Genomic DNA, 12,286 nt, shown 5'->3' on the forward strand with positions numbered 1-12,286 from the left:
CACGCTAAGTTTGGACAGAGCAGGCGTGACAAGCCTTGGTGCTGAGGCCTTGCAAACTCAGTACAGAGCTCATGGCCTGTTGCTAGTAATGGCAATGCCGTGTCACAGGGCCACATGGTTGTAGGATGCCAGACAGACTGGTGTGAAATTTCCTTTCTTCCTTCCCATCCATCTCCACCCTTCTCTGTCCATTCCTTCTTCATCTGTAGGGTATTTTTTGAGGGAAAGTTGTTGGGAAATGTTTTGACAAATATTTTGGAGGGAGAGCTGTATGTATTTCTTTGTAACACTCATTTGCTTGCTCTTTACTACCTGGACCAAAGAGAAAGCATGGGTGCAATGTCCGCCAGACAAAGTCTTCAGTCAGCAAGGGCTCAAATGTGACCTGGGCTACTGCAGTGCGTGCAAACATTGTGATGTTCTCAACGCACCTTTGGAACGGAGGACTGTGCAGCACAGTAAATCTGTGCATTTGTTTTACAAAAGTAAATAACAGCTACGAATCTCCTTCTCTGAAGCGTGTTTTACTGAAGCCATAAAATGCGGCGATACAGTCTGCTTCACAGCAAACCTAAGGTAAAAGCCAAATATCCCTTATGCCATAAAGCCAGAGCTCTGGAGCACTGCTCTGCCAGGTTGCCACAGTGCAGGATTGCCATCTGCAGGGCAGCCTGGCATCTGGCTGCCCTGGAGGCTGGCAGGCTTCTGGTCCCCATCTAAATCCGTCTGAAATGTAGGAAGAGGCTGTTCCAAAAAACGCGTGTATCTAAACTGCACCTGCATTAAGAAAATTCCTGTTGCTCTGCAGAGTCACAGAATCTGCAGCCAGCTTGACACAGGAATTACTATCCTAAACATGGTTCTACCTCCTCCAGTACCTCGCATACTTTATGTATATGTTGCTAGACATGCAGGAGGGAGTTGAACAAGCCTTGGAGGTCACCTGCAGGATAGCTAACCTCTCCGGTCCATGACAGAGTCAAATTATTCCCTCCCTTTGAAGGCAGGATCTATACCTCAGTCATGTGCACAGTCTGCTTTCCTTTCAGGTACGTTTGTATTTGGGGAAGTGCCTGCACACCAAGCTTTGATCTGGTAACACATGTCCACTGTGGTCCAAGCACAAAAGAGAAGGGGATGGTCTGGTCCCTAAGGATGGGACAGGGCTTTGTCAGGCTCACATTCGTTTCTCCATTTGCAACACCAGAATAACAGTCCTGGTTTTCTCTTGCTCTTGCAGTGTCTAGGTGTTTAGATGCCCAGAGTTTAGATTCCTAGTCTTTCTGTCTGTACTGACCCTATTAAAACGCTTGTGGTCTCCCACTGCCCCGGAGCTGCCAGAGAATAGAGCGGTGATATCGTAGCATCACAGAACGGTTTGTGTTGGAAGGGACCTTAAAGACCATCTAGTTCCACCCCCCTGCCCTGGGCAGGGACACCTCCCACCAGCCCAGGTTGCTCCACGCCCCGTCCAGCCTGGTCTTGAACACCTCCAGAGATGGGGCGGCCACAGCTTCCCTGGGCACCCTCGCTCCCTTCAGCCCCACCTCACGGCCCTCCCCCGAACCGCCTCCCGTCCCCTTGGCCCCGTCTCCCCGCCCTCCCCGGCCGCGCCTCCCGCCCCGCCGCGCAGGTGCCGGCCGTGCCGGACCCCAGGGAGCGCTCCCGGAGGGCCGGGCCACGCAACGGGTCTATTTTGTGGTGCCGCCCACAACTCCATAAAGTTTTTAAGGAGAAAAAGCCGTGTTTGGGTGAATTCCCCGCCGGCGGGGCGTCTTCACCAAAGCAAGAGCCCCGGGGCGGATGGGCGGGAGGGTGGACCAATCAGAGCGCGGGCACCACGTTCCCATTGGTCGGATCACCTTGCCGGGGGTGGGGAGCAGTGGGGATTGACGGCGACGACGGGCCAATGGAGTGGCGCTGCCCAAGGAGGGAGGTGCGGCGGCGGCCAATGGGCGTGCGCCGTGGGCGGGTCGGGCACGAGCGCTCCGGAAGCGGAGGGGACGGTGGGAGAATGGCGGCCGGCTCGAGGTTGGAGCTCCGTGGTCCGGGCGGACAGTGGGGCCTGGCGGGCGGGCGCTCCGGCCGACAGGGTCCGCGGGGCTTCCGCGAGCACGTCGTGAGGCAGCTGGACCGGGTGAAGGTGAGCGGCGGGGCGCCCTTAAGGCGGCCACGAGGTGTGATGGGGGGAGGGGGGCGGGAGGGCCCTGTACGGGGCTGGGGGTAACAGGGGGTCTGAGGCGGGGCATTGTCGGGTCTTAGGGGAGTGGCTGGGCCCGGCTTCCCGCGGGGTCCCTTCGGCCTGGGGGTTTGGGGTGCGGTGCCGGTGATGCTGGAGAAATAAAGCCCGGCAGGGCGGTAAGAAAGTGGTGCCCGGGCCGTGCCGGACCCGCAGGTCCCCAGCGCTCCCCCTCCCCAAAGTGCCTGTGGGTGCTGGGGATGGCGGGCTGTGGGGTGTCTGCGCTCCCTCAGCGTCGCCCAGGGAGACTGCAGACGGGGGGAGGACGCGGAGAGCGGGGGCTGGTTTGGAGCACCACACGGAGACCAGGTTTCCTCCTCCCGGGGCTGGCAAACGGGCTCACGTGGCTGGTCTGGGGGCTCAGAAAGAGGGGGAATTGTGTCGCTTTGGGCTCAGGGAGAGGGCTCGAGATGAAATGCGCGTCAGACCCCCTCTCTCTGCGTGGAGGGTCCGTCCTGGCCCCACTCCTGAGGGCAGAGGTGGGATGGGGGTCCCCTGGCTTGTCCCCGTTGGCTGGGTGGGACAAACCGGGGGCTTATTTCTTGCCTCCTCTTTTCCCAGGGTCACCTTTTGCGGTGTGGCAAGAGAATCCCGCACGGCTGATTCCGCTTGCTGCTGAGGTAATGGCACACGTGGGGCTGGGGGAGCGGGGAGAAACATTTGCAGGTTCAGGGATGCTACAGATACTCCACGTCAAAGCCGCAGAAAAGGCACATTTGCTGCCAGTGCAGAGAAGCTGAGGAGGAGTTGCAGTGAACAGAGCATGCCTCCTGCCTGAGCAGGGCCCTTGGTAGTTAGGAGTGGTTTCCTTTGGTGTCAAAGTCTGAAGTTTCAGCTAGGATAGATTAAGAGCTGCCTGTTACCCTCGTTAGGGTCAAGCGTTTCTCTTCTGTGTGTTCCAACCGGTTCCAGGGGCAAGTGGGAAATAGCCTTTTCTTTTCCTACGCGTAAGTCAATTTGGGCTAGTCTGTGGTGTCAGTCTAGTTCATGTTTGAGCACCTAGGTGCCAGTAGAAAAGTACTGACTGAAATGTGATGGAAGCCAATGTGTTGCTTGATTTTTATTCTTTTTTATTATTATTATTGCTTTGCTGTGGAGGGCGTGTTTTTCTGTGGCTCAGTCCACATTGTTCCATGGAGCCTTAGTCTTGGACTTTCAAGCAAAAAAAGTTTGTCGTTACAGAAGAGGACTGGTCCTTCCTAGGACTGAGGTGTAGACTCGGAGGGTCTCTTAAGTAAGCGGTCAGAATGAAAGCCAAACTTCACTGGATGTTGCTGCTGTTGGTCTTCCCTTTCGCTAACGTCCCTGCAGCTCCCTCATGGGTGAGAGCCAGTCTCTAACGCATTTTTTTGTCCCCAGGGAGAAGCTACATTTAAAAGTTCATTAGTTTCCTCACAACCATGCCAGTGACTAAAATTGAGTTACGATTGTTCAGCCAGAAAAATGACACTGCTCTTAGAGGTCTGGGCTATTTCTGAACACACATGCAAATGTCCTCGGGATACAGATCGCCTGTGCTTGGTGCTCTGATGAGATGATACACCGAGACAGGGATGAGCTCCTGCAGCCAGGAAAGACATGAGGTCCTGGGATTTTTGTCTGTCTGTCTGCTTGTTTTCTGGGGTGGGGGCGCCTGTGCTTTCAAAAACAGAATGCACTGTTGACCTCAGGTGGCAGCCTGCTGAGCTCTCTTGCTGCTTGACCTCTCCTTTTCTTTGTCACTCCTCTTCCCTGGCTACAGCTTTCGTTTGGATAATTTTAGACAAGCTATGAAGCTACTCGCCTGCATAAAAGTGCTGGCGGTACTGGGAAGGACCGGAAAGTCCTTGTAGTGTGGACTTTGAAGTTAACATGAAGGCTTTGTCGGCTCTCCTTCTATAGTTTTGGTATGAAATAGTTTAAGAAAACGCTAAAAAGAGTATAAGGTCCGTTCTTTGAGCACGTTACGCCCATGCAAGGCTTACCTCCCTGTGTTTATTTTCTCTTCCTGAAAGCACAGTCTTCTCTTTCTGTGTGCTTACCGTTAAGCAATGCTGTGAAAAAAACTGGGTACTAAGAGGGGAAGAAACTGTTTGTAGGAGTTCAGATGTTGAGGAGAAGCAGACTCTCTGTTCACGATAAAAGCTTCATGGTTTTTCAGTCAATAAGTCTTTAGGATATCTTATAGCGGGAGTTGAGAAACCTTGCTGAGATACTGGCGTCTGTCCTAAAGGCGATCCAGGTCAAAGGAGAGACATGGACGAACGGGGACAAAGCAGCGTCTCGCTTCTGCGTGTTTTCCAGGTGTTCCTACGAAGCACCAGCAGCCTCGTAACTAGTGACAGTGAGTCCTGATGTGGTTTTGGTGAGTTGTTGCTTCCATCATGTCCTTTGTCCGTAACCTACGGTGTGTCATTTTGACATCGGTTGGAAAGAGATTTTCGGAAATGGAAGCGTTTCTTGCTCAAAGCAGTTGCCTTTCTATGAAGTTCTCGTCAGAGCGTGTCCTCAGAGATGAAGCGCTGGGCAGCAGAAGTCACTGAGCACCAAGACTTTGCGCTCTCTTTGCACTTCTTTGCTGGCCTTTGTGTTCTCAGTTGTTACAGTTGAGACCTCATAAAACCCTGTTCCTCCTTGTGTTAAGCACGGCCAAAAGCATTCGCCCATCTGCCGGTGCTTTTTGGTAGCCTGATGGATTGCGGCACCGGGGATTTGATTTCCCACACCCCCCCCACACACCCCCCCCCCCCGACCCTCAAGAGTAAAACCATTTGTGGGAGATCTCTTATCTCGCTGGTTTTTCTATGCTAAATGAAACTTTTTAAAAAAAAAAAAAGCTAAATTTTTATAACTTACAAACTGACTCTCATTTAAACTGACACTGCCAAATAGCTGTGGCATACATTTTATAAGGCGTACTGAAGCAGGTATTTGTTGTACTTGTTTAAAATGAGAGGCAACTGAATGTCACGGGCTATTTTCCTCTGATATTTTGCATCCCCTGAAGTTCTGCATTTCTGAAGGCTTTCAGTGGCGTGTTTTTTCTGGTAGCCTGGGGAGTTGCCTGAGAGCAGACGGAAGGGAAAAATTATTCCCCATGGGGCGGGGGGGGGTGTGAATTCCCCAGGAAAGCGTGCAACCCCAAGGGTTTTTGGGGTGATGAAAACACTGCCAAGAGACAGCGAGGACAAGCCACAGCTTTGCCTCCTGGCAGCTTTGGTGTGGGAGCAGTCATGGAGGTTTGATGTTTTTGTCCCAGCCCCTGGGAGAGCGAAATAAGGTGTTTTTGAAGATGAAGTCGCCAGGAAAGCGACTTAAGAGCCCCAGGCTACCTGGGAAAGTGGCTCTAGTGCAACTAAATCTGCCAGTGAGTCAAAAAAGTCAGGGTTGTCTAAAAAAATGCAAAGATCTAGTGACCCGTATCGACGACTGTGCCAGAGATGGTGCCGAATACTTTTTCCTCCACTTGGCCGCAGTCTTCACAAACCTTCGCGAAAGAAGGAAGCTTTAGATTCCTACCCAGCTTCGTGCTCCAGGTTGTTTGGTTTTGTTTTTTTTTCCCCTCTCTCAGCAGAATGTGTCAACTGCCAGCGTTTCTCTGTGGTCGCCCTTTTGTTGTGCTGTGACAGTGCAGGACAGATGGAAAGGATCCGGAGTGCTCTGTGAGTACGAGGTACATCTGCGATGCATGTCCACTTTTTTCCTAAGTGTGGACTTTGAAGTTAACGGGAAGGTTTTGTCAGCTCTCCTTCCATAGTTTTTGTATGAAATATTTTAAGAAAACACTAAAAACAACATAAGGTCTGTTCCGGGGCATGTCATGCAGCCAAAAGCATTCGCCCATCTGCTGGTGCTTTTTGGTAGCCTGATGGATTGTGGCACCGGGGATTTGATTTACCCCCAACCCTCAAAAGTAAAACCATTTGGGGTTTTTTTGTTGCTGATTTTTCTATGCAAAATTAAACTTAAAAACCAAAAAAGGTAACGTTGTATAATTTACCCACTGACTTGCATTGTTTAAAGTGCAACTGCCCAATAGCTGTAGCATACAATTTATGAGGCGGAGCGAAGCTGTTAGTTGTCAGTTCTAAAGGTTTAAAAAGAGAGGCGACTGAGTGTTACCGGGTTTTCCCCGCTATTATGACAGAGTGCTCTGAGGTACTTCTGTTTCTGTCTGGCTTTCAGTGGCGTGTTTCCCCAGCAGCTCAGTAGCATTTCTGTCGAGCAGTGCCGCTGACCAGATGTCCTTCCTCATTGTGTAACACCCAAAAAACCCTGCAGTTAAATGATGACTCTGTATTTTGGTGAGGGGTAGTTTAGTGGTATCAGTTCACAGCCGTGCAAATTGAACTAATGCCACAGGAAAGTCAAATACTTTTAGAGTATTTTTAATGAGCGTATATAAACGTAGGCGCACACCTTTTTCAGCATGGAGCGAATGACCAAGCTTTGTTCTTTATTGCTCCTTTGGCTCTTCAGGGTTTGACCCGTCCTTCTCGGCTGCATCAACCCTGCAAACGAGGTGAATGGCAGCAGCAGCGCTGTTACCAAAGACAGGCCTCTGCTTTGTTCCTAAAATATTTGTTTCTTACTGTGTGAGAAAGTAGCTAAATACTGACTTGATTACTGTGTAAAAATAGTTAGTCACTGAGCTGATGTTACAGATAGTGATAAAGAGGAGACAACCAGAAGTAGTTAATCACTTCAATGTTCTTCTATGTGTCAAGTATGTACTCATATATCAATTAGGATGGAGTTAGGGCTGCTTCAAAGAACATCCTTATTATCTTCAAGAAGTTGGCAAACTTACAGTAAACTCTCACTGTCCTGAGATGACTCAATACCTTAAAAGGATATTGTGAGGAAGGGTCTCCTTACCCAAACGACCACTGAGACAGTCACACTTGCGCAGAAGTGTTTTGCTGACACAGCAAAATTTGATGCGCATGTGCAAAGACTATGTGGTCATCCTAATGAATAGGTAAGCCTAGGTGGAATTATCTGTTAAGTAGGTGGAATTATGAGAATATTTTGTGTATAAATAATGGGTGGATATGCCCGGTAAGGTGTGCTAGACTTGTGCGTTTTTCCCCCTAGCACCCGACGTCGAATAAAGCAATATCTCCTCTCTAAACTACTTTTGGTTTCGAGGGCTTTTATTTCAGGTAACAGCACCAGGGCTATAGCTGCAGCGGTGGGTCCGTCAGCGTGGATTCTGGTTACGGCCCAGCCTGGTCCTGCCGCCCCACACGCAGGGTGACGGATCTCCCTGTGGCTGCGCTGGGAGGAAGGGGCCAGGCGGTTCCCAGCGCCCACCAGAGGGTTTGCCGTTACGCTATGAACGTGTTCCAAATGGCATCGGTTAGCCTTAATCCCGACTTCAAGAGTTGAGCTGGCGCTGGCTTTCGAGGGCTGTGCTGTGTTTGGAGCTGAGGCGTTTCCCTAGAATCCTCCTGTCGCTCAGCTCCTGTCCCGTCCCTCGGTCTGAGGGAATTCTTCTGTTCTCTTCTGCGCTACTTTCCTAGCACGCTGAACTCTAACGGGGGATTTTTGTTTTCCAGGTGCCTCGTTGTAGGCATCGCGTGCTGCTCGAGAGATGCCCCAGCCCAGGTTTGCAGCTGGTGGCGGAGCCCCCGTGAGGGGAAGGGGGCAGCCCTCGGTCTGGGCCTTGTCTTCCTTTTTTGGGTGGAATAAAAAAAGGGAGTGTGTGTTTGTGTGGCTGGAGGGGTGGTGGTGGTGTCATTTGGGACACCGCGATGATGCGGCGGAGGAGCAGGTGAGTGGGGGACGTGGGGGTTACGTGGAGTTCCCCCCAAAAGAGGCGGGTCACAGCCCCAAACTGTCTGAAAGTTTGGTGGGGGGGTGGTGTGGTGTTAAAACCTGTAACTCCGGGGGCGAGGCACTGAAATAGAGAACAAGCTCTCCTTTTTATAGCTATTGAAAAATAATCATTTCTGTATCTAAAAGAAGCTCAAAACAAAAAAAACCTCTCTAAGGATGCTATGCCCGCTCCGTTCTGCCGCACGTCTGGACTGCGCATGCGTTGCCTCCCCGCCTGCTGTACTGCATTGTGGCCGCAAAGTGGCAGCAGTGAGCGCGCTGGCGTACGGCTGTACTGCGCACGCGCGACCCCCGGTGCGGTACCGCTTTACTGCGCATGCGCAGCGTCCTGCCCGCAGTACTGCGTTGTAGCTGGAAAGCGCGTGCGCTGCCCTTGTGGCGTAAGACTGTGCTGCGCATGCGCGTCACCCATTGCGTCGTATAGCTCTACTCCGGATGCGGGCCACCCAATTGGGCCGTAAACCTCTACTTCGCATGCGGACCGCACGTGTGCAGTACAGCGCCCTTCTTCCGCCGTACGACTATACTGCGCATGCGCGCTCCCTTCTGCCGTACACCTCTACTGAGCCATTGCAACCGCTGCCGGGCGGATAGACGGGCGGGTGGGCCAATCAGAGCTCCCATAGGGCAGATCGCCTCGCCTCGCTCCCGTTGGTCGTTTCGCTCGCAGGGGCTGCGGCGCGGTGGGGATTGACGGCAGGTGGACCAATGGAGCGGCGCTGCTCCAAATAAGGTGAGTGGGGGGCGGAGCGGCGACCAATGGGCGCGCGTCGTGGGCGGGGCGTTCTGGTAGCAGAGGGGGCTGGGGAAAAATGGCGGCCGGCTCGAAATCGAAGCCGCGTGGTCCGGGCAGACAGTGGGGACCGGCGGGCGGGCGCTCGGTTGGGTCGGGCCCGGCCCGGCCCCCGGTGCCGCCGCGAGCACGTCGTGAGGGAGCTGGACCGCGTGAAGGTGAGCGGGAGGCGGCGGGGAACGTGGCGGGGGCCTTGAGGGGGCTCCGAGGGGTGATTGTGAGGGCTGGGGGGATCCCGAAGGGGACTGGGGGGGGCTGAGGGTGGGACTTGAGGGAGGCTGGGGGGAGCAGGTGGGCTGTGGTGGCCCCGAGGGGTCGTTGAGGGAGCTGAGGCGGGGGAACACGGGGGTTCTGAGGAGGAACGGGGGCGCTGAGTTGTCCCTGGGGAGTGGCTGAGGGGGAGGACGGGGGTCCTGAGGGTGATGGAGAGGCCTTGAGAGGGACTGTGGGGTCCTGAGGGGTCCCCGAGGGGGACTGAGGGATGATGGGGGGGGCTGAAGGGACTCTCGGGGGGGTAACGAGGGGGCTGAGGGGGATCTGAGGGGCCGAGGGGTGAGGGGTGGCTTGAAGGGGGATGGGGGAATGGGGGGCTGAGGGGGCCCCGACGGTGGGGAGGGGGGTCCTGAGAGCGTGATGGAGGCAAACGGGGGGGGTCTGAGGGAGTGGCACTGAAGGGGGTTGGGTAGGGGATGTGGGGGGCTGAAGGGAGTCCTGGGGAGGCCGGGGTGGGGGGAGGGGGGGCATGAGGGGAGCCCTGAGCTGGGGGGTGTGGGGGGGTGCTGGGGGAAACCTGAGCTTGGGAGGGGGGCAATGGCCTGAAGTGGGGCTGTGAGAGGGAGATGGGGACGGTCTGAGGGGTGATGGGGTGTGCAGGGGGACTAGAGGTGGGAGGGGAGCGTCGAGGCATCCCCCGGCATTTGGGTGTCCCTGTGACCCTCCCCTCCACTGTGCCCCCTCCCGCAGGACAAGGAGCACTATAGCAAGCTGTAGCCGAGGGTCTGCGAGGGGCTCAGCGACTCCTCCAAGGTCATTGTCTTTGTCTTCAAGGGAGCGTCCTCCATCTCTGCCACCTTTCCTCCGCCAGCGCAGGCTGCCTCCTCCACATGAGTTGTTCTTTGGGGGCCTGTGCCGTCACCGTCCACATCACAGGTATGGGGATACTGGGACCCCTCCGGAGCTCTCTGAGACAGCCTGGGACCCCCCAGAGCCCTCTCACAACCCCTGGGATCCCCCAAACCCCTCAGGATCCCCCTGAGACCCCCTAGAATCTCCTGGGACCCCCTGCTTCCCCTGAGAGCTCTGCAGGATGCCCTGCGACCCTTCATGTTCTCCAAGGACCCCTCTGGGACTATCCGGGACCCTCTAGGACCTCTCGTGTTCCCCCCAGGGCTCCGTGGAGCCTTCTGGGACCTCCCACATTCCCCCAAGGACCCTTGTAGGACCCTCCCACACCCCCTCCAGGACCCCACAGATCCCCTCTGGAGCCCCCCAGAAAGCCCCAGAGCCCTCTGGGACCCCCTGGAGTTCCTCCCCAGTACCTACCACGTCCCCCTGGGACTGTCCTAGGACCACCCTCTTACCCCCTGAGAGCCCCCCAGAGGCCTCCAGGACCCCTGGGACCCTCCCCCACACCCTTCAGGACCTCGCTGAGCCCCCCTGAATCCCCCAGAGCCTTCTGGGAGCTCCCCCCAGTACCTCCCACATCTCTGTGGGACCCCACACACCCCCTGAGAGCCCCTCAGAATCTCCTGGGACCCCTCATGTTCCCCCTAGGGCTCCCTGGAGACTTCTGGGACCCTTCCAAGCCCTCCAGGATCCCCTGGAGCCCTCCTGGTCACTCTGACACCTGCTCTAGGATCCCCCCTCTCTGGGACCCACTGGAGCCTGGCCCCGGTATCCCCCACATCCCCCTGGGACCCTTCTGCGACCTCCCCCCAACCCCATGAGAGCCCCTCAGAGTCCTCCAGGGCCCCCTGGGACCCTTTGTCTTCCCCAGGACTTTCTGGGACCCTCATGGGTCCCCCCCACATTCCCCCAGAACTCCCTGTAGCCCCCTGGGACCCTCCCACACCTTCTCCAGTACCCCACAGATCCCCCCCAAAGCCCCCCAGGATGCCCCAGAGACCTCTGGGACCCCCTGGAGCACCCCCTGTTACCGCCTACATCCCGTTGGGACCCCTCACATCTGAGAGCACCCCCGGTGCCTTCTAGGATCCCCTGGAGCTCCCTGTGACCCTCCTGGGACACCCCAGGCCCCACTGGGACTCCCTGGATGCCTCCATGGTATGCCCCACATCCCCCTGTGAGCCCCCTTAGAGACGTCTAGGATGCCCTGGGACCCTCTGGAGCCCCTTTTGACCCTCCCACACACCCCCAGGATCTTCCACAGTCCTCTGGAACCCCCCAGGACACCCCATAGCCCTTTGGCACTCCCTGGAGCCCCTGCCGGTACCCACCACGTCCCCCTGGGACCCCCACACACACCCCCTGAGAGCCTCCCCAGGGCCCTCCAGGACTCCCTCAGGACTCGTCATGTTCCCCTGGGACTCCCTGGAGCCTTCTGGGACCCCTCCACGTTCTCCCTGGGACCCTCCCACACACCCCCTAGAATACCCCAGAGTCCCCTGGGTTCCCCCAGGATATCCCAGAGCCCTCTGTGACCCCCTGGAGTCCCCGCTGGTACCCCCTGCATCCCACTGGGACCGCCATTACACCTGCTTCCCTCTCCCAGGAGACACCAGTTCCTGCCAAATGCTCTGGGAGCACCGGAGCCCGACAGCATGTCGGCAAAGGAGAGATGGAGTGAGTGAGTGAGTGAGAGAGGAACCGAGCGGGGAGCCCCTGGATGCAGAGAGGAGGATAAAGGAGCTGCGGAGCAGAGACCGACGGGGGCTCTGATGGGACGAGAGAGAGGGGAAGGGAGATGAAGTGCCACAAGGTGCCTTGGAGGTGGAGGAAGGTATTTGCTCTAAAGCTTTAAAAAGAGGCAACTGAATGTAACGGATTTTTTTCCCCCTGATATTTAGACAGCATGCTCTGAAGTACTTATTTCTGTCTGGCTTTCAGTGGCGCGTTTCCTTGGCAGCCCAGCAGCATCTCCCTCAGGCAGTGCCACTGGCCAGATGTCCCTCCTCATTGTGTAGCACACAAAAAACCTTGTAGTCCAATTATAACTGTGTATTTTGGAGAGAGATAGTGTTATGGTATCAGTTCACACCTATGCAAGTGAAATTAGTGCCCAAAGAAAGTCAGATACTTTTATAGCGTAAGTATTTTTATTTGATGTATATAAACGTAATGCACACCTTTTCACCGAAAGGGAAGGGACAAGGCATTTCCCAACACCGTTGAGAAGGTTTACTGTTACGCTAAGAACGTGTTCCAAATGGCATCGGTTAGCCGTAACCCTGACTTCAAGAGTTGAGCTGGCGCTG

The 12,286-nt window shown here is 55.4% G+C and overlaps 1 long non-coding RNA gene across 4 annotated transcripts; it reads left to right on the plus strand.

The window, feature by feature from the left end:
• The first annotated feature begins 1,961 nt into the window (after window positions 1-1,961).
• Window positions 1,962-7,355, plus strand: LOC141742133 (uncharacterized). Of its 4 annotated transcripts, none has more exons than XR_012586603.1 (5): window positions 1,962-2,143; window positions 2,801-2,859; window positions 3,599-4,583; window positions 5,793-5,880; window positions 6,698-7,355. It is a non-coding gene; the product is annotated as an uncharacterized LOC141742133 (long non-coding RNA). The 4 variants fall into 4 exon arrangements; XR_012586602.1 differs by having other exon boundaries at window positions 4,523-4,583; window positions 5,793-5,891; window positions 6,698-7,354; XR_012586604.1 differs by having other exon boundaries at window positions 4,523-4,583; window positions 6,698-7,354.
• Window positions 7,356-12,286: the final 4,931 nt, after the last annotated feature.

Source organism: Larus michahellis, chromosome 4 (genome assembly GCF_964199755.1).
Source record: "Larus michahellis chromosome 4, bLarMic1.1, whole genome shotgun sequence".
Taxonomy (NCBI): Eukaryota; Metazoa; Chordata; class Aves; order Charadriiformes; family Laridae; genus Larus; species Larus michahellis.